The following is a 27,783-nucleotide window of genomic DNA, read 5'->3' as shown; positions in this document are numbered from 1 at the left end:
CTTTGTTTCTTCTTACCTTTTTTAATTTGAGGTTAATTTTGTCTGATACTAGGATTGCAACTCCGGCCTGCTTATGGGGGCCATTTGCTTGATAGATTTGATTCCAGCCTTTTACTTTTAAAAGATGTTTACTTTTGCTGGATAGATGAGTCTCTTGGAGGCAGCAGAAAGATGGATCTTGATTTTTGATCCAATGTACGAACCTATGTCTTTTGATTGGCGAATTAAGTCCATTAATGTTGAGAGTTAGAATTGAGAGCTGATCATTGGTTCCTTTCATTATCTGTATCTTGTTAAAGGCTGAGTCTTCCCATTTGTTAATCTGATATTCTGGTTTACTATTTACGGTTTATTTCTCTGTCTGCATTGGGATCTTGATTATTTTCCCTGTATAGTACATCTTTGAGGATTTTTTGTAAAGCTGGTTTTGTGGAGATATAGTGTTTCTGTTTTTCCTTACTGAGAAGACTTTTATTTGCCCTTTGGCTATGAATGAGAGTTTAGCTGGGTACACTATTCTTGGTTGGTAGTTATTTTTATATAGGGTTTGGCATACCTCATTCCAGGCTCTTCTTGCTTTCATAGTTTCTGCTGAGAAGTCTGGCGAAATTCTGATTGATTTTCCTTTATATGTGATAGTTTTCTTCTCCCAAACAGCTCTAAGGATTCTTTCCTTGTACTCTACTGATCCTGTTTTGATCACAATGTGTTGGTGGGATGTCCTATTCTGGTCTGGTCGGTTTGGGGTTCTAAATGCTTCTTGTAGCTGTATAGGCCTATCCTTCTGGATATTTGGGAAGTTCTCTGTTAAATAGGTTGCCTATTCCATTAATTCCCTTCCCCAGGTTTTCCTCAACACCTATTATCCTTAAATTGGGCTTTCTGATTGTATCTTGAATCTCCTGGAGCAATCTGTTTTGTTGATTGGATTGGTTTTGTATTGCTTTTTGATCTTTCTCCATAGATTGTAGGGAATCTTCACCTCCTGAGATTCGCTCCTCTGCTTCAGTTAGTCGGGACTGTAGGCTAGCTACTTGATTTTGAATCTCTTTTCTTTCTGACTGGTCTTTCCTGATGATTTCCATGTCCTTGCTATAACTATCTCTTATGTCCTGCATGTACTTCTTTACTTCATTAACTTCATTAATTTGGTTTTGAGTGCTGTCTCTCAAGTCTTTTAGCTGTGTAGTTATCTTTTCATTTGACTTTTGAAGTTCATTTATTTTTCTATTTGTGGAGGCCATGAAATTCTCCATTAATTTTTGCTTTGCCTCCACACGCTCTAGAATAATTGACTGAAGAGATTCAAACTTTTCATTTATCATGTTTATCAGTAAACTTTGTAGAACATTTTGAGGGTTTTCTTCTATGTCTTTGATTAACTGCTCTGCTTCCTGCTTGTTTTGAGTGGGAGATAATACTCCATTGTTTGCCATCTTTCTTGTGTTTCTTCTGCCCATTTGGATTGCGAAAGCCAATCTACAAGCACCTGTGAGCACCGTGTAAGACCCAAAGCAGACCTTACCAAGCACTGTTGTGTAAATCTTAGACGTTCACAATTATATATGGATACCTTTTATACCTGTGTATAAAATTATATTTGGTGTTCCTAAAGAATACAATAACAACCAATCCTGAGCCCTGTGTTCAGTAGTTACTTATTTACTGTTACAACCCTATGAGCAATTCTTGTTCTTATATTAATTTCTTTTTAGACTGGCTTTCTCTATGAACCCCTTTGATTCACTTGGAATAAGCAGGGATACCCTCTATCCAGTAACCAGGAGTCAATGGAATCTGGTGGTCCTAGAAGTAAGTCAGGAGGGTAAGTTAGAGCTAGTAAAGAGAATAGAGTAAAATGTATGGGTGGGGGGGTGATGATTTTGGTTCAGTATCAGTGACATGGAAATTTGGAGGAGAGTAGAATCAGTAGAAAGAACAAGGTTAAAATGATAGACAATGGAGAGTTAGCAGTAAAGAGTGGAGGTGTTATTCATAGGAAAGTAATTTTTAAAGAAAGAGAATGCAAAGAGAGAAATAAAGAAAAAATACTGGAAGATGGATGCACCTAACAGAGAAAAACTATTTAAAATATAATAAAAAGGATAAAGGAGGGGCTGGTGATATGGCCTAGTGGCAAGAGAGCTTGCCTCGTATACATGAGGCCCTGGGTTCAATTCCCCAGCACCACATATACAGAAAACGGCCAGAAGTGGCGCTGTGGCTCAAGTGGCAGAGTGCTAGCCTTGAGCAAAAAAGGAAGCCAGGGACAGTGCTCAGGCCCTGAGTTCAAGGCCCAGGAATGGCAAAAAAAAAAAAAAAGTATAAAGGAAAAAAAAATCACAAAAAAACAAACAAACAAGAAACAAACAAAAAAGAACTTGATAGAACCAACGGGTAAAAATGGAAAACAAAAACAAACCAATGACGTTTCAGAAATGAAAAAAAAAAAAATATATATATATATATATATATATATATGAAAGCTTAAGAAACGTTTGAGAAAAAATAAAAAAAATAAAAAGGAGTCCTCCTTCTTTGGGTGGGCTTTCTACAGTCTCTGGTTTCCTTGCGGTGGTCTGCAGTCTATTCTGCTGCTTGGCTGGTTTGACTTGCTTTCAGTTCGCAGGGGGTGGATCCACTCTGACCCTCTTCCCCTGTCAGTGAAATCCTGGGGCTCTGTGGTTCACACAGCTTGCAGGTAAGACTTGGGCATCCTCTGTTGATGGGGTTGTGAACAGTCTTGGGAACCATGTCTCCTGCAGTCTGGCTTTGAATAGCCTGTGGACTCAGCAGGACAGGGCACCTCTGGTCTGGTTTACCCAGCTGAGGCTTGCTTGCCTGGGGGAGGTTCCTCCCTCCTGGGCAGGGCAGCCTCCTGGGTGGGGCAGGGTATGGAATTCAGCTCTGTTTTGGGCTGGGAATTGGGCTTCTAAACGGAGCCATTCTCTGTCTTGGGAACTGTTTGTTTTCCTGTGTGGCTGTTATGTGCCGCCAGTAGCTGCTCCCCACTTTTGCTTTTAATTGAGGAATTCAGGCAGTCCGGGCAGGCCACGTCTAGCTGAGCTGAGGCCCAGGACAAGCCCCACCCCCACCCTGCCTGGGCAGGGGTCATTCTTCTGGGCGGAGCTGGCTCTCACTGGTCGGTCCCTCTTGCCCTTCTCAAAGATGGCAGCTTTGTCCTTGCTTTCCCCAGGCGGGCTTTAGCTCCAGTCTGATCTGACCCTATGCCAGTGTCAAAGATGGCGCTTTGGGGCTGAGGATATGGCCTAGTGGCAAGAGTGCTTGCCTCATTTACATGAGGCCCTGGGTTCAATTCCCCAGCACCACATATACAGAAAATGGCCAGAAGTGACACTGTGGCTCAAGTGTCAGAGTGCTAGCCTTGAGCAAAAAGAAGCCAGGAACAGTGCTCAGGCCCTGAGTCCAAGCCCCAGGACTGGCCAAAAAAAAAAAAAAATAAGATGGCACTTTGCTCTGGCGGTGGAGGAGGAGCTGCTCTGTGGGCGCGAGTGAGAGTGAGTTTCTTGGGGGTACTCATGCTTTCTCTGCAATTTCGGCCTGTCCATGCGCAGCCTGCAATCTGTCTGTACGATGCCGTCTGGAGGATTTCACCCCAGTCTCCGCTGAGAGCTCTAGCTGTGCGGAGTGCAGGGCGCTGTGCTGGCACCAGCACTGGCATGGTGGCAGGACGCCGCCCGGAGCTCAAATCTGTGTTTTCAGATGAGCAAAGTCGATTTTTCCTTCCTGGCCGAATCCCTGTACTGCTAGAACTTACTTTTGCTATCTTTCTAGGGGTAAAAATGTCTCTGGGATGGGAAAACTGTGATGTCGGAGGGAGCTCAGCTGGGGCTCTGCTGTTCCTCCGCCATCTTCCCGAAACTCCCAACACTGAAATCTTTATACCACAAGAATATGCCATGGAAGGATACAGCTATTCCCGATGAGAAAACTGACGTCAATGTAATTGACTTGCCAAATTAGTCATTTAATTGACTTCATTTGTTCTGGTATCTAACCCCTTTCTACTAGATCCTAGATTTGAATATTGGTTCTTTTCCTTCCCTCACAAAGCAAGTGAAGAATTTTCTTGTATACAACCAAAGAAGATGGTTAATCATATCTGGGTTTTGATTGATTGTTTATTTAGATGCTGGTCACAATTTTTCTAAATATAGCATCAGGAGCTTCTATCCCCTGCCTTCCATCCCTTTATGCTTCTATTGCTAGTTCCTTCAAATGGCAAAGACTGATCCTTAAATGCAATAATTGATTCCCACACTAGTAACTTTCCACTCAGAGTCAAAGTCATTGTCTTTGGAATGCACTGTCACTGACTTTATTTCTAATAACAGGACAAAGGAGAAAATGGTATAAAAGTTTTGTTGTGAATAAGGCAGGGAAAGAATATTTTAAAAAATTCTACTTCCTCTTCATAACCATGTTTCATTATGTATAGCTCCTTCAGAATAGAAATAGATGTTCTGTTTGGACAGAGCAGGACAGAACCAGAGCTATTAATGATGTTTTGGTGATTGTGATAAAGGAGAATCAAGATGTTTTTCATGATTTTAAAAGGATGCAGATAGCTGATATTCCTGGCTGATGATCATGGTGGGGAAAAGAAGATAGACACTTGATGTTGTGCGGCACCATACTAATATGTCTGTGGCTAATATGTGAATTAAGCAGAGACTACGTGGAAGTACAAATGAATGTGTTGGTTGAAGGTGGTGGCATACATCTGTAATCTCAGCTATTCAAGAGGAAGAGATATAAGTATCGCAGTTCTAGGCCAACATAGGCAAAATGTTAGTGAAATTATCTGAAAGAACAATCTGAGCTTGCTGTAGCATAACTAATCCAAGTAATACAGGACATGCAGATAGGTAACTGAAGTACAGGCTGGTATGGAAAATAAGCACAGAATTTATTTGAAAGATAATGAAAGTGAAAAGGCTAGGTGATATGACACAAATGGTAGAGTGCTTGTGTATCAAGTATAAGACCTTGAGTCTAAATCCCAGTACTGCAGAAAGAAATAATAAAGATAGGCTGAAATAGCATAGAGAACTGTGTTTGCTAAATAAAGCCAAACTAAGCCACAAGTACAGCCAGGATCTTGATGACAGGCTACTAACAGAATCAGAAAGAAAGACGAAACCTCCAGGTCTGGTATATCTCCTGACAGGGTATAGGGATTGATTTTTCTTATTTGTGCAAAAAAGAAGTAGAAGGAGAAACAATGTTGATGATTGGTGAAGTGAAATTGAGTGAATAATTAATCAAATAAAAATGTCAAACAAATTTGGAAAAGTAATTTCATCATTTATTCTGCACCAGGATAGAAAACTATGGCAAGGTAAAATAGTTATCTGCTTTTTTTTCTTAAAATAATTTTTGTTGTGATTTGTTACCAAAATATGAATATCACCATCTATAGATGGAATATTGATAATAAGATATGCACTAGAAATGTTTATTGGGATAATTTACAATAGTTAGAATTATACAACTGGTTCTTATCCTTGGTTTCTCACACTGATTTCCCTGTAATTCCTTCAAGCAATGGTGGTCTTCTTTCTTGCTATCCATGAAAAGTAGAGCACAATCCTCATGGTGTGTTTATGCATCCCCTGGAGTTGAAAAGGTTCTGTAAATCAGACATGATCCCTCTTTGGCTTTTTAATCTTGGGTCTGGATTCTAAATCTTCATTTAATGTTTGTATCCTCAGAGTAGAGTCTTGGATGTCATTTATATATTTTTAATTTTTTATATTTATTAAAAAGATAATGAGCAGAGGGAGTACAGTTATTTTATATATTTCTTATTGTGCTGAAAGCTGAGTTTTCTAAGCAAATGTCATTATCAAATAGCTTTTATATTTAATTGTATAATTTTACTTGGCACAATTTTGTCTGGCATATGGATGTACTTATGTAAGAAGTATGCTTAAAGCCTTTTGAAAACTTTAAGAACTTTCACTGTCATTTTTTGTATTATAAACTATGTGTTTAGAAACTTTCTATTACCTAAAATTATTATTAGGTATTAATTTTAATTATATTTTCTTAGTGATACTTTTAAACCTTATATTATATATGTAAACTTATCTCAAACTTACTGAAAATGAAAAACAGCACAATAAGAAATATTTATTGATCATTCATTTAATATATAATATTTCTTTATCAGGTTTTTCTGTATGAATGACACCATTTACTGGAATCAAAAATTTCACTAGGTTTTTACCTTAATTCTTCCTCTAATCTTTGCCAATTTGCTGCAACAATGTAATTGCATTGCCTACATTATGGTTAACAGGAAAGATTAGGTGCAGAGCATTTTATTGTCTTTGACAGCTTGATGAATTGTGACTTGAGGTGAGCAAGTGCCTTTGTTCTAATTGTCTCTTTTTCATTAAAGCCAAGAACTACACTTGGATTTTAGGGATCTGTTCTTCCTTGCTGTTCACACTGATGAATGTTCTGCACATAAATATTGTGCAGGAAGCTCTTTGTTTATGTTCCATGCCTTTTATCATTTCAAGGCTAAAACTGATGGCAATCAATCAGTTCCAGAAATGGGAAAATATATGTCAGGGAAAAGAATTTGAGGATTGCATTTTTTTTTTTTTTTTTTGCTTTCTAAAGAAGTAGGTGAATAAGATGGAAAAAAAAGTCCCCATTATTACATTGTTTTTTTTGCTGTGTATGTGTATGTGTGTGTGTGTGTGTGTGTGTGTGTGTGTGTGTGTGTGTGTGTGTTTTCAGTAGGATAAATCTGTGTTCATTAACTCAGTGGTCCAGACTTGTTAATGCAGGTTAATACCATTACGTTGATCCCTTGGAAGGCATGTTTGCATTTCTCTTTTCCAGGGCTATAAGTAAACTACAATTAGTTTATCCATAGTGATTTATCAACTCATTCACTTGCAATCACTTTTATTTATTTGGCACAATTTTGTTCAGGGTGAATCCTGAACTAGAGTTTATGTGATGCACAGTGTGGACAATAAAGACAAATGCAGTCCTTAATGAGGACATATATGTTGTATAGGGAAGATCAGATAGTAGACTTTGACCCCAACAGTGAAAACTCTCCTTGCTTTAACTTAAATTAATTACCATCCATAATTAACCTGGAGTAAGGAAGGACAACTTCATTTGATCAGTAGTTGAATATAATGTGTTGGACATGTACATTGTATTTCATAATTCTAGGGATAGTGTTCACATGTTTATGAGCCCACAAAATTCTATTAAGACTTGATGGGAAAGGAGAAATATGTTGGGGTATTTCAATACTTTTGCTAGCGACTTGATCTAGAAGTAGAAAAGAGAGCCACTACAAAACTGAAGGAATTGATTTGAAGGAAATGACTAATGGATCATGTAGGAAACTTTGAAAAGCTAAATAGCCACATTGAGTGTGAATAAAAAGGAGGGGAGAATATCTAGTTTAACATTACCTTGTAGACAAGGTGCATATATGTGTTATATTAAAGAATATAATACATACTATATTACACATAAATACTGTTTTATATAAATATATATAGAAAACATTGATACCGAAAAGTGATAAATCTACTTATTTAATAGGCAACAGTGGGTATTCCAGAGTGAAGAGGGTAGTTTGTGTCCCCTTTACCCTACCTTCTTGGCATTTTGTGTCCACCTTCTACTTCTGTCTTTCTAGAATCTCTTAGCTATTCTATCTAAAAGACATTTTGTCTTAGTGTTGACTCCCTTGTGGCTTAGAGGGAATATATCCTGTGTAACTTGATGCATGTAATATTGTGTGAGATTAATACACTGAGGACTTCAGTTTGGAAAAATCGAAATAAATCTCTTGCAACTCATTTGAAAGGGATTTTCAGGTCAAGTACACCAAAATGAAAAAGAAAATGCAGCTATTCTGTAGGTGGATCACAACCTTCCTGGGAAAAGAGAGGGTTTTGATTCCAGAATGGCTCAGGAAGCACATCAAGATGTGATAGTCAAAACCTGGCAGAGGAATGTCATGGCTTCTGTTAGCAGAAATTACACTGATTTTTCACTCTTTCGCATTTTCTTTTCTATTTAAAGGAAGTAGTTTTTGGATCTCTCACTTTTCAGTTACCTCCCCCTTTATTCATACTTTATTCGCTCAGTGTCCCTGGCTCCATAAATAGTGTGTCTCTGAATAATAGATGTTTACCTGATCAGAACCAGAGCCTGTCTTCTTTTATTTATTGTCCCTGGTTTCGTGACTATTAGGTCCAAGAAGGCACCTGGAGACCAATAATTTTTAAATAACACCCTGAGCTCAACACAAACGTCTTCTTAACATCAGGTACAGCCATGACCTTCTGTATACTAGAGAATTTAAGCATTGACTTCAGAAACTTGTAATTGTGCATTCTTCTGCTTCCCCATTTGAGATGTAAATCTTTTAAAAGATCATGTCCATTTTGAAATCTAACAATACCTTCTGCAGGACCTGGAAGCCAACCTTTTGAAATGAAGTTCTCAGAAATAAGGAAAGTACTTCAATTTTTCCAGTTTTCCCAGGGGAGGAGTTGGAGTTTAATATAGGCATGATAAGTTCCAAGTTGAATCCTACCTCTGTTGTAGAGATGGGAGAAAGCTTATTCTTCTTTTTCCCAAAGCCAGTTAAATATAGATGACACATAACTCTCATCTTCTCTTTTTTTATTGTCTTCAAGTTCTTTTCTTTTTCTTTTTTTTTTTTTAATATCATCATTCCCTCTCATATATATGAATACTGGCTGAATTTTTTTCACAATAAGAGGGAGCTATGAAAAGATATGGACTACTCCAATCTGTGCTTTGGATTATTGAAGATGGCAAAATTCAGTTATATTACCTTATGGAGGGAAATGGATGGATTATTGATTTGGTGGTTTAGAGACTCAGATTGCTTTAGCTAAGCATGGTTTTCCAAGCTCTCAAAGAAATGTGATTTGTTGTGTCTCAATTGACATAGAAGTTTGGAAAGTGGCAGGTAAAAGAATGCATGACCTGAAAGCTCAGCATGATAGATTATTTTTAGAAAACAAAACAAGGATGTTGTCAGTCACTAACAGGAAGGATACTGGACTTAGGAGAACTGAGATGGTGAGGGATGGTAAGTCCAGGATGGTAAAATCTCATTCAATGTATATGTGCTAAAATATCAAAGCACTGATGAAATGACAGAGAGCAGCTTTGCCAAGTAGAGTGGCTGTCTTAGAGGATGAGAAAATCTAAAATCAACAAAATATTCAAAAGCTAGCAACATGTTGTGAGAGGACAATAATGACTTTTGGAACCTCAAAATACTAGGATCAATTTAGCTGTTCAAAAGTGCATCCTGTGTAATTTACTGACATGGTTACCTGATATTTATTTGACTTCCTCTTTAGCAAAAAAAGGCAGACTACTTAAGTCATCAGTGCAAAAGTGAGCTACAGAAGAGAGAGAAAGTGAGACAGACAGACAGACAGACAGACAAACAGACAGAGAATGCCTGTATTTAAGGGAATTTTAACTGAGTCATATTTTAAGAAATTGTTAATTATTAGAGGTAGACAATAGAAAAGTGAGAAGTTGTTCTTTGTTTACTAGACTTTTGATGAATTTGGATTCCCTGAGTGCCCAGGTCCATAACAGAAACACTTCTTATATATATTTGTGGTGATTCTTGTTGGTGACATTTCTACCAGTTGTATGCATGGCTCAGACTGTGTGCAAGTTAAAGGTTATTGATAGTTGTAATATTGAATCAATGTTGCCTCTTGCCAGAGGGAAAGAAATGGATTCTTTCTTCCTAGCATTTTTGGAGACAGCAATGTTTTTAAAACAATGTCTCCTCTGGCCAGTGAAAGTCCATTAGTCACTGGGATTTGCAAACTTACTGGGGACTACTGGGCCTTAGAAACAAGAAACTATTGCCCTTATTAATGTCACATTTCATTACAATGATGAAATAAATAATGGTTACCAGTGATACTTTATGTTATGTTTAGCACTCTTTCATTTGTATCCATTTTACTATTAAAACAACACCAAAAGTCAATTTGTCTTTATTTGATAAGGAACATGGTATGTTTCCATTCTCCTGAGCTTTCTATAATGTGTCATCAAAAATTGGACTAAGAAGGCTAGAGTCATAGTTAACAGTGAGGGAGACATGACTCAGCAGCCGAGTGCTTCTGTCTAGCACTCAGCTAGTATGAGGAGTTGAATTCACACCTTCCTTAACATTGCCAAAAATAGAAAATATAATAATAAAATAATAATAATAAGGGAAGTGGAGGCAACACTAACAATGGTTAGAACTAATGGACAGGTCTGAACATTTCAGGATCTTGATATTATTTTGAGAGTGGGTCCCACTAAAAAGTAACCATATGTTAACATGGCAATTGGGCACAATGAACAAACTTTAAGTGTGAATGAACTCAAGGTTCCTGACCATGACTAGCCTTGGAACTAAGTGACCACACTCCTTAGAGATATTTCACAGTCTTTTTTGTTTGTTTGTTGGCAGTCCTGGGCTTTGGACTCAGGGTCTGAGCTCTGTCCCGAGCTTCTTTTGGCTTAAGGCTAGCACTCTGCCACTTGAGCCACAGCGCCACTTCTGGCCGCTTTCTATATATGTGGTGCTGGGGAATCAAACCCAGGTCTTCATCTATACGAGGCAAGCACTCTTGACACTAGCCCATATTCCCAGTCCCTTCGCAGTCTTATTAAATAAACATTTCTGGTATTTTGGCCTCCTGTTGGTTGGCCTATTGGGAAACTAGAGGAAATACATTCTACTTGGGAATTTTACTAAAATCTCTCTCTATTTCAAGACACAAATTTGTTATCAAATTTGACTAACAGGAAACAATCTAGAAGAGCTTCCCAAAGTAGTAAGACATGTCATATTCATACACAGCAAATTATATCAGGCACCAAAATCCAGATTTCTGAAATGACCTTTATAGTTACTTGGTTATTTGAAGCTTTAAAAAATAAAAAAAAATCCCCCAATCCAAAATGTAATATATACACAAAAATTATCACTAGTGTTCAAGTAACACTGAGCTTTTGGACTTTAGAACTTTTTTCTGGTATTTAGCAAACAATCGATAGCCTATTATTGGTCCTCAGTAAAATGTTGTTTTCATTTAGAAAAAGAGTTGTGGTTCTTATCTGGTAAGACTCTTCATTAAACTATAAATCCCATAACAAATAAAATGCAAGCCTAAAAAATAATCAGAAGGAAAATTTCCTGGATATAATAATTCGAAATCTGGGATGGACATGTAAATTTGAAGCTTATAAATAGGAAATTCTCTACCCATTCATCACAAATTGGCCTACCCCTAATTACAAGTACAGCAATGGGATTTTCTGTAAAATGTTTTAGTTTAGTAAAAGACATAAGTCATTGATTAAAAAATAACTTTTCTGAGGAGAGTATATCCTATGTCATTTCATTACCAAGTGCTAAAATTATAGAGTTATTAAGTTGTTGATTATGAGAATCATTAGTGGTTTGTGAAAGGAACTATGTTAGATTTTCTGACCATGGAGCTACTTTCTAGAAACTGACTAAAATACATGTCTACAGTAGATATCTTATATATCTTCATGACTATATGTGGGTTTGGCTTTGGGTCTTTCATGACTAGATTGTTAAAGACAAAATAATAGTCTTTATTATCTGTCATTTATTGGGTCAGAAAGTATTAACCTAGACCTTAGGCTTAAAGTTGTGTGTGTGTGTGTGTGTGTGTGTGTGTGTGTGTGTGTGTGTAAAGTGAACATATTTAGAAGAAATCATTCACACTGCAATAGTCAGTCAGGCTTAGTTGACTGTCAACTATCTGTGCTAAAACTTTCTGGACCTAGATTTGGATCCATTATAATTGCCAAACTGTCATAATAGAGGGGGTTTCTCAATGTAAAAGCCCTTCACTTTCATGGAGTCATTGATTTTACCTCTATTATAATCTCTTTACATGTTTATCTGAGCTGGTGCCTAATGCTCTTTAAAACAGTTGAATAGTCCCATATGTCTTCCAATGAAATTGATCAGTGGAATTCTTAGGAATAGTGGAAATAAGGAGGATTGGTTTGGGTATCTTCAGTGTTTTAAAAGCCATGATTGTTTTCTCAATGGCAGGTAAGTGAGTAGTTGATGACATTAATGGGTGAAAAAATAGTAATTAGATCTCAAATTGTGAGAGATAGGACTCTGGATACCATCTTTGTTTCTTATGAGGCTAAAATTTTCTTTTTCTATTGTAGATGTTGCTTTTGATAACAAGAATTATACCTAAGTTTTGTTGGACTTTTAAAAGGCCTATATTCAGTGATGGAGGTGGTAACAAATTGTACAAGAAATATACCCACTGCCTTACTATGAAACTGTAACCTCTCTGTACATCACTTTGACAAAAAATAAGTATTCAGAAAAAAGAAAATGGATGTAGGAAAATTGAAGGAATAAATGTGGTTGGGGAATGTAAGGAAAGAATGATAGGGGTTACATTGATCAAGATGCATTTTCTCATAAACTAACATTGAATTGAAACCCCTGCGTACAACTTCTGATAGGTAGAAACAATAAGGTGCTTAATAAGAATGCTATTAGGAAGGCTAAAATTGATTAGTTGTTTTAAAGTTGTTTATTAAGATATGCTAAACAGCTTGGCACATAAACAAAGGGAAGAATTCCAATAATGCCTAGATGTATGTACTCTGTGGGTTTCCCATTTCAGAAACATATGAACAAGCCAAAATATTCTTTCAAAATTGTTTAAGACTTGCTAGTGTCTTGCTAGTTGTCCTAACTACAGGAAACATCCTCAGCAATTGTGCAATGTCAGATGGTCCCAGAATCCATTAGAGCTCCTGGAAAGTCTCATAGTTAATAAGCCACCAAGGACCAGGGGTTGGACTGAGAAGAAAAGAATTTGGAAGGCTCTGAACCTCATCCCCTGTCCCCCACTTTCTCCTCCATTTGGTAACTTAGCAAGTTTCTGGCATAGCAGGTTTTTATTAGTTCAACAGTAAAATGCCTGATACCCAAAGCTAAGCACACACGTTCTCCAGCTGTGCCAAGCATGCCTCAATATTCAATGTGAAAAGAATGGAGGAGGCATGAACTCTGCAGCATCTCTGCTTGTAAGCCTTCCCAATAAAGCTCACTTTATTCTTACTATTGTACTATTAGATATGTGAACCCATGCATGACAAATGCAGAAAGAACATAAAGGTAGGTGTTATACCTGTCCGTGGGCCTCTGTTTATCCTGATGGTAGCAAGGAAGATTATTAAGGAGTAAGAGGAACCATAAGATCTGTACACATTATTTCAAGTAGATGTGGATAATTTAAAATCTATGAATATGTAATGCATAACTTAAATGGTTTCAAATGCAAAATGTAAATATACTATAATGGGCCTCTGCCTCAGAAGACAGAGAATAATATGACTAGGCCTTTAGTGCATGTTCATAACTCTGCTTCTATTACCATTAGATTATAACTGTAAAAATTCATATATGAAGTATAATAAGTCATGGCACACAGGGTTTCAGCCCAGTGAACAATGTTTCTAATAAATATAACCTTACAACCTGGAAAGGAATACACATGAGAATTCCTTTCAGTGAGATGTTCATAAAAATAGCATACCAGGAAGCAGCCATGTTCACATCTATAAGACAAAGCCATTTGTATCTTTTTTTTGAGACCAGTGATGATGAAATTGATGTTCTCATATGCTACTGACTGGAACATTTATGATTTCAGTGCACTTCTGTGTGTTAGGAAACTTTTATTTATTGATTATTTTCAGAAACCACAAGTGGTCAACAAAGAATGGCTTGTGTTGATTGTTAATTTTTGCACATTGTGGCATTGTGAAAACAAGAAGCACAAAGGAGATGCTATAGAGGAACTTTGCATCAGTAATGAGTCTTTTCCAAAGAATATTCAGGGGGCATTAGAGGATTTGAAAGACAGCATGTGTAAAGATCCTCTGACAAAAGGATGTGTCTGGAAGTTACTAACAGCTGAACTCTTAGTCAGGTAACAAACTCAAAGTCTAAGAGACAGTTATGACAGGCATAGCTGTGATTCACTTTAGACACTTTGAAAGAGCTGAAATTGTAATACTCCTCACTATTGGACTTATTAAAAATACATTGAGAGAAAAATGAATACCCCTAATATGGAAAATCAGAAATAGTTACAGATAATGTGCCTCATGAATCTTTAGGAAGAAACAGAATCAAGAAGATAGCTAGAGTTTTATCTTAGTGAAAAAAAATAGAAAAGTTCTTCAATCTTATGAAAATTGCTAAAAATTTTAGTGGCATAATTTCAGAAATGATTAATGGTAAGAATCATAGGACAAATGGCTATTGTCTTCTAACAGGAACAGAATTGAACCTGAGACAAAATAAAGGTTTAAATATGATGATGGGCCTGGTCTGTCAATTGCTAAAGACTTAGCCAGTCTATTCCATCAGAAAACCATAAAATTAGTTTCCCTTGCTGAGGTGCTTAATAATAATTTTCTTGTTCAATTCTTATGATTGGTTAATGGGTACTTATTCTGTAATTATGGTTATAAGATGAGTGGATATCTAAAGTTCCTGCCAATAAAACATACATATTTTTGTGTCATTTGGAAGTATTTGCAAACTGTAAGGAATAGTCCTGGCAAAACAAAGAATACCACATGCAAATGGAAACTTCTTTAGGAATTATTAAAGTCTATCAATTGGATATGTTGGTGGTTGAAGGCATTATATGCCTAATACCTTTTTAAAACATTACTACATGTTATATTATTAAAATTTTATACCCAATGAAATTCACATGTTTTACAGAGATCTGAAGAGTTCTGTTCTGGCCACATTGACAAAGTATATACAAAGTTTTTTTCCATTCCAGGAGTGTCCTTCAAGCTAAAGCTTTCTCCCACTTTCTAACACACATCTCTCCCAAATAACTAGAGATCTATTCTTCAAGGTTTAACTTTGCTCTGCTCTGTCTTTATTTCTGTTTCATTTCTCTTTGTGTTCTGTCCAGAATTTTGATCATTATTATTATAATCTGTAGAGTTCAGAGAGATTACTTCATCTTGGCTACAGCTAGAATCATTCCAGCCAACTTTTTGCATTGTCAGATTGCTGGTACACATTCAAATATATTATTGCTTTATCATTCTCTTCAGATCTTTTATATCTCATTGGAAGATTTATAGGTGCTCTACTGCTCTACAAAGCTGAAAGATTATTGACCTGTGAATGCTAAGCATCATCTACCTCCAGATGCATCTGAGTTGATAATGCACCATCCTACAGTGAAGATGGTAACTAATGTAGAAGATAAAAATATCTCCTTAAAACCAGGACCAATTTGGAATTCTTTAAATATGTCTCTTATTGGAGCACCTAGCAACTTTAACTTCTTCAATGGGGATGATTAAGTAAAAGTCTTGCTGTGCAAGTCTTTTTATTTTTTAAAAAAAAGGTTTATTTTTTTAAGTTTCTATTTTTTATCCTTTTATGTCGTTCCATTTAATTGATCCTTGGTAGAGAAAAATCACTGTAATTTTTAGAAAGGATGACCTCAGTTTTTCATCTATCAGAACATACAAATTGCTTCTAGGATTCTAATCTTTGCTTGGTAGAGACAATTGCCTTAAAAAAGAGGTCAGTTACATAGTTCTGATGGTTTAAGAATTGATTTACCTAGTTTGATTTTTGTATAGTCACTTGTGACTGTAATATATATTGGCATGGGAATGTTGGTGAGACATAAACCTCACAGGACAATTTAGCAGTGGGAGTCAGTACTCTATTTCGTGTATTTAAGCTCTGAGGTGGAAATCTTATTTTCTTATTTCCATTAGACATATCTTTTTTTGAACAACAATTCTGTGATGATTTTCTCTTTCTTGTATGCTACAAGATAAATGGAACCTCAACTCTGAAGGCAAATTTTGTTCCGGATCTGCAATGTGCTAATTGTGTTACTTATAATGATGTGTTATTATTGGTATCGATATTAGACCTTCAATTTTCATCTAGAACGTAGTTAATAATATCAATCCCAAGGAATTTGGAGTACTAAGTTAAATATAAAACATGTATATATGCATATACAATAATTTAGTTTATAATTACATATGTGTGCTTTGTAAGACTTTCAACAACACACAACATGAAGAGGTGTTATTTTATGCAGATATTTTAATTGTAATTACTTCTTCCCTAGGGGGAAGAAGATCTAACAAGCACAAATGAATTTCCAAGAGTAGTTATTGGGACATTTAAAATTTCTGAACTATAATCTTTCTAGTAATATCTCCAGATAGACTGCAGAAACACAGGATACTTTATATTCCAATTTATAATTGTATTTTGCAGGCTCTCTTTGACATCTGGGTCTTTGTACTCAACAGTTTGGAATCTACATATAAATTGCTGTGTACTGTCAATTTTACTATAGTCAAATACATTTGAAAGCCAAACATCCTGATGTTTAAAAAAGGACATAGAACAATTATATTTGACAAACAATGTTTACATGACCCGAAAATGTCTTAGTATTAAGAATGATCCTTTTATACTCTGATTTGCCTGGAAGTATTTGTTTAGGTGAAACTTGTGGAATCATTTCCCTTCACTTTAAAGGCTGATTGAAAAAGTTCGATAAGTTTCAACACAGGTTGTGAATTTTGATGAGTTGCTCACTAGCTTGCTGGAGAATCAACAGGTTTGCGCTGAACATATTAGGAACTATTACAACTAACACTAATTATGTACACAATTTTCATGAATACTCAGGTGATGGTAGTACTTTCTTCTCTGGAAGGCATCCAGATTAATTGCTGGAAACACTAGGCATGAATGTAAGGGAACATCTAGTATTGAAAATAGCAAGTATTTATCTTTTTGTTGCATTTAGTGTGAAACATGATCATTCAGATTTTTCTCACTGTTTATACAAGGAGTGTGTAAATTTTTGTGTCATTTGGAAGGCAAATAAAATAATAGATAATATACACTGGAAAAATCACTACCTGAAAGTCTAGGAAATGTCTATAAATACATGAGTCAATTGGTTAAATTTGAAAAAAAAAGTTTAATTCTTTGGGTCTATTTATTTTCCACAGAAAAGTTAAAAATGAAATACGAAATTTTAGGAGGTCTGTTCAGTTTTAATTGTATAATTAATTAATTGTACCCAATTTATTGTCCTGTTTGGGGGTTCACTTGGTGGCCTACCAGACTGCCATCCTATCCCCATTTTTTTCCAAAAAGAATATCTTGAAATTTAAAGCTGTAAAGTTTTAAGACTAATTCAGAAGATTAAAGTAATTTCAGCAGATCAGTTCTCAAAATAAAATGCATAAAAGAAGCAGTTTTTATTCTGAAAAGAATTGGAACAGTTTTGATGTTCTCTTCCTGAAAATAAATAACTTGTGAAGACGAGGCAGTGCCTTCAAAGCTTCTGTTTCTTTAAGAGGTCCTGTAACATAACCACCTCTGTTCTTTCAAGTGAAAGGTTTTGCCAGGTTTGAATTAATTCATAAGCACTCCTGGAGATTAGTATAAAGGCCACCTCTCACCCTTGAAAGAGAAAGAGAAAAAGAATTTTTCCCCCTACGCTTTGTAAAGATGAAGAAAAGGCTCTTAAATCCCTTAGTAGAGTTCAATGTTTCATTTTATAAATCCAGTAGATAAGGGTCAGGTCATCTTAATAACATAGCAAATCACCACAATGCACACAAAAACAGATATATACTCACTTATACATTATCTTTTTTTGTGTTTTGCTTTAGTTTGTTTTCCTTTGAAAAGTCATCAAAAATAACTTTTGCTAGTATTGCATTAGTATTTATTCACTTGCTAAAAATCATTAATCCACAGTACCAATGAAATTAGTGGTAATAATTGGTGCCAGCTTCTAATGCTATTGGGGAAAGCAGAATCTTTAGAGGGCGAAGGTAGGAGCAAGTGCAAAGAGAGTTTGGTCACTGGAATAAGGCTTTAACAAGTGATTTGGGGACCCCCCGGTACTTCCTGTCTTACTTTTTCATTGTATAAGAAATGTCTTCACATGTCCTTGGCAGGGACATATAGCTACTACAGCCCTCTAAACTCGAGACTTCAGTACCTACTTGTTAAGCTTTGAAGAAGCCATCTTGGGTTTCTTTGTGTTCATATCGGAAGACAGTAGTAGACTCAAGAGTTTTATGTCATAATTACATCAGTTAACAGCTTGCTTGCTGCCTTCCTTCCTTCCTTCCTTCCTTCCTTCCTTCCTTCCTTCCTTCCTTCCTTCCTTCCTTCCTTCCTTCCTTCCTTCCTTCCTTCCTTCCTTCCTTCCTTCCTTCTTTCCTTTCCTTCTTCCTTCTTTTCTCTTTTTTTTGCGGGGGGGGGGGGCTTACAGTCTTAGAAGCCTATTTTCATGCGATCTTTCTAGTTTGGCTCAGCTATTTTCCCGTCTCTCTCTTACTTTTACACATTTGTCAGAAGATGAATATGTTTGCAAGGAATCAGAGATAAATGTTCAGAACCCAAACTAGAAAGCATACCTACATATTTGGGTTCTGCCTTAAGTCTAGTACATGAGGTGTCTGAGGTAAGGAGAATAGGTTACAGAAGCTCCTGGAGATCATGCCTATCTACATGTTCTCCAACTATTATGCTTAATCAGAATTTTGTGTTACTTTTTGGTTTCATATAATCTACTGTTTCCTCAGAATGAGTTTATTTATTTTGTGAGAGAAAGGTCTTGACTTAGAGAGAACCATAGGATTAGTGAATCCAACTCTATTATCAATTGTCTTACATCATACCTGATCTTTCATAGTTCTCTAATGGTGTATCTTTTCTCTCTTATAAGTGGTTCGACATGGTTTTGAAAATTATTGGAAATAAAAACATTAAGAAAGATGAATCCTTTCATTTTACTGAGTAGCAAACACTGGCATTTCCTGTGTGAAGGCCTTCAAATCCATACTTAAAACTACCCTTCTATTCATTTCTTCTCTGCTCTGCTTTATCATTTTTCTATGGAGATCTGATCTTAATGTTTTGTAGCTGCTCTGATGAAATGAGCAGAGATTCCAATATTACTTGAAGAGGGCTTTACTCTAGCATGGCTCTTAATCAATGGCAATTTTTTTTCTGAGAATGACAGTCCAGCTCATAATTAGTATGCTGGAGTTCTGAAGCAGCAAAGTGAACGACATACTTCTGAGATATTTTCTGCAGTTGTTCACTTTTGTTAGCATATTCTTCTTTATCATGTGTTCCTCCACTTACTGTCAATTAGGGATAATTCCTTCCTTAATAGTTTGTAAATCAATCCTGTTTAGAATCTGGATCTGTGAAACTTGACCTAAAAGAAATCACAAGGCCAAACTTCTCTACTCCTTGACCTTAATAAATTCTAACAAGAATATAGTTCTCTTTAGTAAAAATTCTGCAGCAATTTTACTACTGCATTATTTCAGATTGATGCTTTACAGATACTTTACATATTAGCAACAAATCTCCTAATAAAAATAGCCTAATGGAACGATGTTTATTTTCCTAGTATTTGATACTGCCTACTTTGAAAAAGAGGATTTGTATTTTGTTTGGGTGGTATTTTAAGTTTTTAGAGAAGATATATGAATGATCAACTTCTGTCTAGTTATATTTTTATTTTTTTGTGCAATTTTTATGTATGGTAATAGCAGCTGGTTAAATAAGCTCAAAGCAGCATTACAGCGCGCCCTGTTTTGAGGTATCTTAGACCTGGAGTCCATCCACAAAGCAGCCAGCTGGAAACAAAGAAGCTTTTCTCTGAGTGTGGGTGGACTGAGCTGGCCCATGGGAATGACCCACTGTGGCCCAGAAACGCGCCAGACAGTGACCAACTGCATACTCTTGAGCTGGGAGCTGTTCCAAAATCCTCTGAACCCAGCCATTGCTTCCTGTTTGATTCTTTTCATATCCCTCTAGCACCCTCTATTGACCAAGCCTGACATGTGCCAGTTGGCATAGAGAAAAATTTTTTTGAGTCCAGCTCCAACGGTACAAAATAAGAGCCCCAAAGTACAGATTTGGAACCTAGCGCATATATTGGTATCACTCACACATACTTCCCCCTTCTCCCCGCACATTTTGTTCACCTCATACTCAGAACAAAACAAATATTTGATTTAGTTGTGGTGATAATTTTTGAAAACATAAAGCTGTTTCCTGGATTTGTGCATAATATAAAAGCAAAATTATAAAGTGCAGTACAGAAACAAAGAATGCTCGGCTATTTTTCAGTTAGATTAGTAATGGTGAAAAACCTGTGTGACTTTCATCACTTCTTTCCATGCCTTTTGTTTCATTATTGCAAAACTTTAGCCTTTATTTTTAAAGGGTAAAAGGGTTACTCAAAATGTATCCTTCAGTTTCTTCCTCTGTGGCATTATGCCATGGAGATGAGGTGAAAAACACAATATACATGTTTAATTTTACACTGTAAGAATTGATCACCTCCATTCTTCCAGTCAAATAAAGCATAGTAATCTTTAATGAACGTAGCCTTTTTTTTTTTTCCTTCAGTGCTGGGGCTTGAACTCAGGGCCTGGGCACTGTTCTTGAGCTTCTTTTGCTCAAGATTAGCGTTCTACCACTTGAGCCACAGCGCCGCTTCTGGCCTTTTCTGTTTATGTAGTACTGAGGAATTGAACCCAGGCTTCACACATGCGAGGCAAGCGCTCTGCTACTGAGCCACCTTCCAAGCCCAGCACATGGTCTTTGAATGCATTGTTTTTAATAGAAATCATATTTTTAAATAATTTTCTCTTTATCTTTTTAGATTTGGAGACAAAGTTGTGTTGTTCTACCTTTCAGGGTAGCAATTATTTTACAAGTGAAAGGTTTTTTTTTTTTTTTTTTTTTGGCCAGTCCTGGGCTTTAAACTCAGGGCCTGAGTACTATCCCTGGCTTCCTTTTGCTCAAGGCTAGCACTTTGCCACTTGAGTCACAGCGCCACTTCTGGCTGTTTTCTGTATATGTGGGGAATTGAACCCAGGGCCTCATGTAAACGAGACAAGCTGTCTTGCCACTAGGCCATATCCCCAGCCCAAGTGAAAGGTTTTTGAATGTCACCAAGCTTGCTTATGACTATGTGTACAGAGGAATCTAGGTATGCAATTATACAGCCATGTGCATTCTTCTTCAGGTTACTTGGTGCAAATTCATGAGCTATATTAGTGATTGCTACACAAGTGATCACCCCAAATTTAGTAATTTACAAAAATGATTATGTAACTCAATTTTCTTTTTGCAATTTATCAGTTTAGATGATGTCTAGCTAGCTTTATCTTCTGGTTTTGAGTGGAGTCTGTCACTCATCTGCATCTTCCCATGCTGAGTAGACAGCTTCTGGGCACTCAGTTGTTGCCCTCATTTATGTACCTCAGCTACTACAATGAGATTTGTTGTAAAACCATTAGTTATCACAGGCATTTATAAGTTAAATATTTTCTGAAATTTACCTGCCACTTATTCTTTCTGCCAGGTTATATTGCTTTGCCTTGATTAAGTACATTAAATAAGATAGATAAGAAATACAGAAGTGATATAAATGGAAGAACAAACTGGAGTAGTAGTAGATGTTGACACATACACCATCCATTTGGTCTACTCCAGATTTATCTGCAGACAGAACAAGGAAGACTCAGAGTTGATTTTTCAAGTGAGGGTAGCCTCATAACAAAAAGAAATAATTCAAAATACAGCCTTTAGGAGTATGTCTATGTAAAAAGATCTGGGAAAATGGAAAGGATTTGTGGAAGAGCTCAAAACTATGGTACGAGCAAATACAAAGGGTATAGGCTAGGGAATTCTTAAAGAGGGTAATTGTGTAGCAGAGAAGTGGGGTCATGATGAGGAATGCTTAGGCTCTTAATATTTGTGGGAATGATGGATAAGAAACTCTTTAAGAATGGCAGCCTGAGTTTTTAGGCATGGAAAAATAACCCCACAATTCCCTAGGTAACTGAATATCAAGAGCGTAGGTATGATTAATACAAATAAAACAACCATTGCAATCTCCATTCATATGAATGTACTCATATATTGGTTCCTTAATTCACCATCTATCATGTTTTAATTTGTTTTCCTCTAAGACTTTCAATGTTTATTTGTAGTTGGAGTGCTACTGGAGATGAGTATGTTCACTCAGGCTGATGCTGACTAGGGGTATGGATTCATCTTCTTTTGCCCATGAAGTAATTAAAAGGTATAAAAGTATTTAAAGCCCACAGATAAAGTTTATTTGAAAATGAAAAACAACAACAACAACTAAGCAGTGAGTGGCGAGACTCTTTAAAGAAAATAACTCCAAGGAAATGTCCAGTGGAATCCTATGGGATGATGAATTTAATACTATGGGGTGCTTCTCTCTTATCTCCTAATCCTTTTGCCTCTGTGGTGATTGTTAGATGGCTTGTGTATGTTCTGCTCCAGTTCTTCTTTTAGTTGAGTGGGTACCTGGGAGCATTATGGGGAGAAGAAGCATTTGAGTGGGAACATAAAGCACTATGGGAACACAGAGCACCATGCTGGCACAAGGGTTATCTGTCACTTGTTATATGTACCACATTTATCCCAATCTAGCTAATAGTTCCTTTTTCTTTTCAAGATCACCTTGATGGCATACCTTTTGCTTTTACATTTGTCTTTAGCATTCGTTTTTGTGATTCAACTGAGTGACCAATTTATGAACTAACATGAATGACTGGCAAAAAAACTAAACACTTTCCTTCCCCCCCTAGTCCTGGCACTTGAACTCAGCACCTGAACACTGTTCCTGGCTTCTTTTTGCTCAAGGCTATCACTCTATCACTTGAGCCACAGTGTCCCTTCTGGCCCTCTCTCTCTCTCTCTCTCTCTCTCTCTCTCTCTCTCTCTCTCTCATATATATATATATATATATATATATATATATATATATATATATATGTTGCTGAAGAATAGAACCCAGGGCTTCATGTATAGGAGGCAAGCACTCTACCACTAGGCCATATTCCCAGACTTATTTTTTTTAACACAAATTAATGGCTATATTTCCATCTTCTGGGTATTCACTTGTGGGATACCTTTCACTTTTTCGCATGCAAGTATAGGAAGAGTAGATAATTGTAAAAAGAAAGTGGGGCTTATTTGAGAGTCTTTTTGGAGAGCAAATGAAGCTTAAGCATTGGGAAAATGAAAAAGTTGGAATTTGATTAAGAAGTGGAGGGCTTTAAGTGACACTCCAGTGCCTTGGGCTGGAGTTTCAAAAAGTTGGCAAGGGAATTGAATCCCCCAGCGCTCAGGCTTATGACGACAAGAATAAAGCTATTTTTATTCTCTAGGCAACAGCTTTCCTTTGCCAAATTTCCCAAGACTCATACAATGAGAGCATCCATCCCAAAACGATTAATGCAAATTTAGTAATTGTGCACATGGATCATTTCTCTGTCACCCACTTTATCCATAAAATGTGGCTTTCTCTCCATGCACACATTGCTCATGTTTTGTGCCATTCACCTGTTGCTGGGGGCATGGAACAAATTACCTCTTTGTGTGAGGCTGTGGGAAGAAGAAATTATCACATTTGTGGCTGGCACCCACTACTAAACCAAGCATGTAATTATTCGAATCAGAATGATTGTACGCACAAAGTCAGATTTATCTTGGATATCAGAAGGAGAGCATATGAGGTCTGATCCACAGCTGGACAATTTCCCAAAGGGAGGCTGGGTGGGAGGATGTCAGCTTCTGTTAAAAAAGATAATTTTTTTTTGGCAGAAAAGACAAATTTCAGTAGAAGCCAATGAGACCTCAGGGGTTCTGGCTTTTGTAAAATTTTAAGTGAAGTGAGTACAAGTGCAAGGTTTTGAGTTGAGAGCCCTGGGGAAGTTAATCACAAAAAGAAGTATTGTGTTGCCAACCTCACAGTGTGCACTCCCCCAAAGCACTTCACACCAGAACCTCAAACTTAATCAACCAACAAGGCTCAGAAGAGTAAGCTAGAAAGCTCCTCAGGCTGGCGATATCCCTTTCAAGTTTCCAGGAGGCATTGATGCCTGCCTAATAGGGCCTTTTGGAAAGGACTAGCTCCTCTATTTAGAGGGCACCAATCAACCCCTAAGCTGTGTTCAGTCGGAGTTTAAATTGACAGTAGAAGGTAGACTAGCCACTGTAAGGTATGGGCCTGCTCCTCAGAACCCATTTGCTGGCTAAACATCCCACTGCTTGCTGACACTCCCATTTACCAACCTGAGAGGCTGTGTGCTCACTCTGCACTCCACTGCCTCTGTGTAGCAAAGTGTCTGTGCAATGTTTCTTCTACACTGCAGGCTGTCAGGCAGGCTTCCCCAAGCAAATATCATCTTCTAAGGGCCAGTAAATCGTTGTGAAGTAAAATCAGACATATTTTACACATGGATAATTGGAAGAAACCTATACATACACTGCATGATACGTGTGTCACCCAAAAGTGTTACATGTAGTCAGGTCACCCAATGCATGGTTTTCCAAATGCTTCTTTGTTTTGGAACTTTTCAAAGCAGCTAATTTGAAGATTGACTTAATGTGTTCGTATGAGGGTTTGAACTCATGGCCTGATGTTGTCTCTTGCTTTTTCACTCACTGCTGGTGCTGTATCACTTAAGCCACACCTTTGGTACAATTTCTTTGGAAAATGAATTGGAGTTCATCTGGAGGACCTTTTTGTGAGCTGGCTTTGAACAACAAGCTGTGATTTTCCCATCTCAGCCACTTGAGTAGCTATGAATATGAGCACGAGCCATCATAGAGCTTGATAGCCAACTTTTTAGGGAGTGTGCATGTCTCTCCCCACTTCTTGCTTTGGGATAAATGGGGGAAAGGCCAACAGAAGATTGAAAAAAACACACAAAACTTTGAAAATAAAAGTTTCTAGTTGGCAGGACTATAGGCAAAATTGTGAAGTGTATTGTTGGACCCAAATGGAAGAATCCTGAATGTGTCACATAGCACATCTTTCCTGGTGACTAAATTCTACCTTGTGCTGTACATTCCACCCTCTGTGGGGTTTAGCAGTGCAAGGAACTCATACCCATAAAACAAAAAATTAAGTTTGTGAGGTAGATTGCAATTTACTATTGCCATGCAAATTTCTTCACATTTATATCTATTTGAAAATCGATTTAGCATTTCTGATTGCTTATGTATATTTGAATGGTTTGCCCTTGTACCTGTTTACTATTTCCCTCGTGAATTAATGTGCTATCTATATTTGACCAAATTCTATCCTTAGATTCATATAACTTAACTTTGTAAAATACCTCTTATTATTATCAATCAGTGTTCAATTTTTTTGTTTATGTGTTTTGTTTCATATAGTTTCAAAACAATATCTGTATTTAATAGTCTTTAAATTCATTTTAGACTGAGGACATGTTTTTTGCGGGAGGAAGATTAGAGACATTGGGTAAGAAAGATACAGTTGGATTGTATATTGCTTTAGTCTTTTAGTAGCTTAGATTAAAAAAAGTCCATATTTGGGAGTTGGAAATGGGGGAAGGAAAGTGGCAGAAAATGAGGGAAGGGGTAAACACTGTTCAAAAAGAAATGTACTCATTACCTTACTTATGTAACTGTGACCCTTCTGTACATCACATTTACAATAAAATAAAATTTAAAAATCCATATTTCCAAATCTTGTAGTTAATTTCACTTAGCATCATTTTATCATTGTTGTTATTTTCAATATACCATATGAAAATATGCTTTTTTTGTCTTTCTTCCCCATTGTTTTATCCTGATGTCTCTGTAACTGATGTTGGTACACTGGGTAGTTTATATACATTTATCGGAACTAGGGAAGGGGAACACCCAAATGGAGAGACTGTAGTTACATTTCTGTAGTTTACATACCTGTCAATAGCTACTTTTAACTAAGAGCTAATAAAGACCTGAGTTCAGCTACTGCACTTCTGAAGTCCACATCATACTAAAATATTCATTTGAATGAAATTTATGCCAGGAGTTTTGATGTATAAGTCAGTGTCTTGGAATTTGACTTTAATAAGCATTTTTTCTCCTTCCATTTGGATAGTATTTTTCAGTCAAATATAGTTTATCTGAATAAAACAGAACAAATCTTTAAAGCCTTTAATAATGAGCCTTCTATTTTTCCTTTCACTTTTAGTATTTAGTACTAGCAAGTAATAGTGGTAGATGGAATCTCAAATTCCTCAGATATAAAAATTAGTAAGATGTCTTAGGTGGGTAGCTATTGAATTTTTTCTGAGATGTTGATTAAATTTGTGTTTGAAAGTAGTATCATTTAAAAATAATTATCTGTATAAAGAAACATACCAGATATAACATATTATTTGGCATTGGTTAACATTTTTGACTTGATATTGATCCATCATAAGCAAATGAGAGGGGAATAAAGAGAAGTCATTAGCTAGCTATTATGTACATAAGAGTTCCAGTTTCAAGAATAAACATTTTCCTGGGGACCAGTGGCTCAAACCTATAATTCTATCTACTCAAGTGATTGATTCCTGAGGATCATGATTCAAAGCCAGTTTTGGCAGGAAAGTCCTTGAGACTCTTATGTTCAATTTATCTACCAGTAATGCCATAGTGAAACTGTAGCTCAAGTGGTACAGGGGTATCTTTGAGCAAGAAAGTTTAGAAACAGTGCCCATGGCCTGAGTGCAATTCCTAGGGTGTGTGTGTGTATGTGTGTGTGTATGTGTGTGTGTGTGTGTGTGTGGGAGAGAGAGAGAGAGAGGTATACAATATTCTTGACAAAAGATTGGAAAATTTCTCTCTTTGAGGTCCTTTACGAATTAAACTGTAAAATTCAAATATTCCTAAGTTAGAAAGTATAGCTAATTCACGATCTTATATTTGTTTAAAAGTTTCTGCACTCTCTATTTTAATGAAAATAGACTACTTACATTCCTAGCACATGTTCAATGCCCTATTTTGTAAAAACTCTCAATGTCCTTCATGAATATGTAGACATCTACTACTTCAAAAACTCCTCTGTGATAAAAGAACATTTTATTGGAAAATTCCTAATTAGTTATAGTCTAGCATTGAAAAAAGTGCTAATATATGAAATAAACATGAAAACAATAATAAATGACCAAATTGAGCTGCAAACATCTAAACTATACTTGTTGCCTTCTTTTTTCAAAAAAACTTTTTTTTTATTATTGTCAAAGTAATCTACAGAGGGGTTACAGTTACCTATATAAGGCCTTGGGTACATTTCTTGTACTGTTTGTTACCTCCTCCTTCATTCCCAGCCCCCACTTCTCCCTATCCCCCCATGAGTTGTTCAGTAGGTTTACACCAAATGATTTTGCAAGTATTGTTTTTGGAGTTTGTTTTTTTATCCTTTGTCTCTCATTTTGATATGCCCTTTCACTTCCCTAGTTCTAATACCAATATATACAGTTTCCAGTGTACTCAGATAATACAGTGATAGCGCGGGTACAACCACTTATGGAGGTTTTAGAGACATCTCAACAACAATGAACAATGAAGTTCATATAAGTTCAGAATGATTGTGGAGACAGGAAGCATTCAGTGAAGTAGAAAAGGAATCAACTCTACATGATCCCATTGGGATGATTTGATTGATTAAATTTTTTTGGAGGGGGGGGGGGGCGGCAAAGCCTAACTGTAGCTAAAGCTGACCATAAAGTTCTGTGACCTAAAGGATAACCAGA

This window comes from Perognathus longimembris, chromosome 5 (genome assembly GCF_023159225.1).
Source record: "Perognathus longimembris pacificus isolate PPM17 chromosome 5, ASM2315922v1, whole genome shotgun sequence".
Taxonomy (NCBI): domain Eukaryota; kingdom Metazoa; phylum Chordata; class Mammalia; order Rodentia; family Heteromyidae; genus Perognathus; species Perognathus longimembris.
This window is presented reverse-complemented; position numbering follows the sequence as displayed.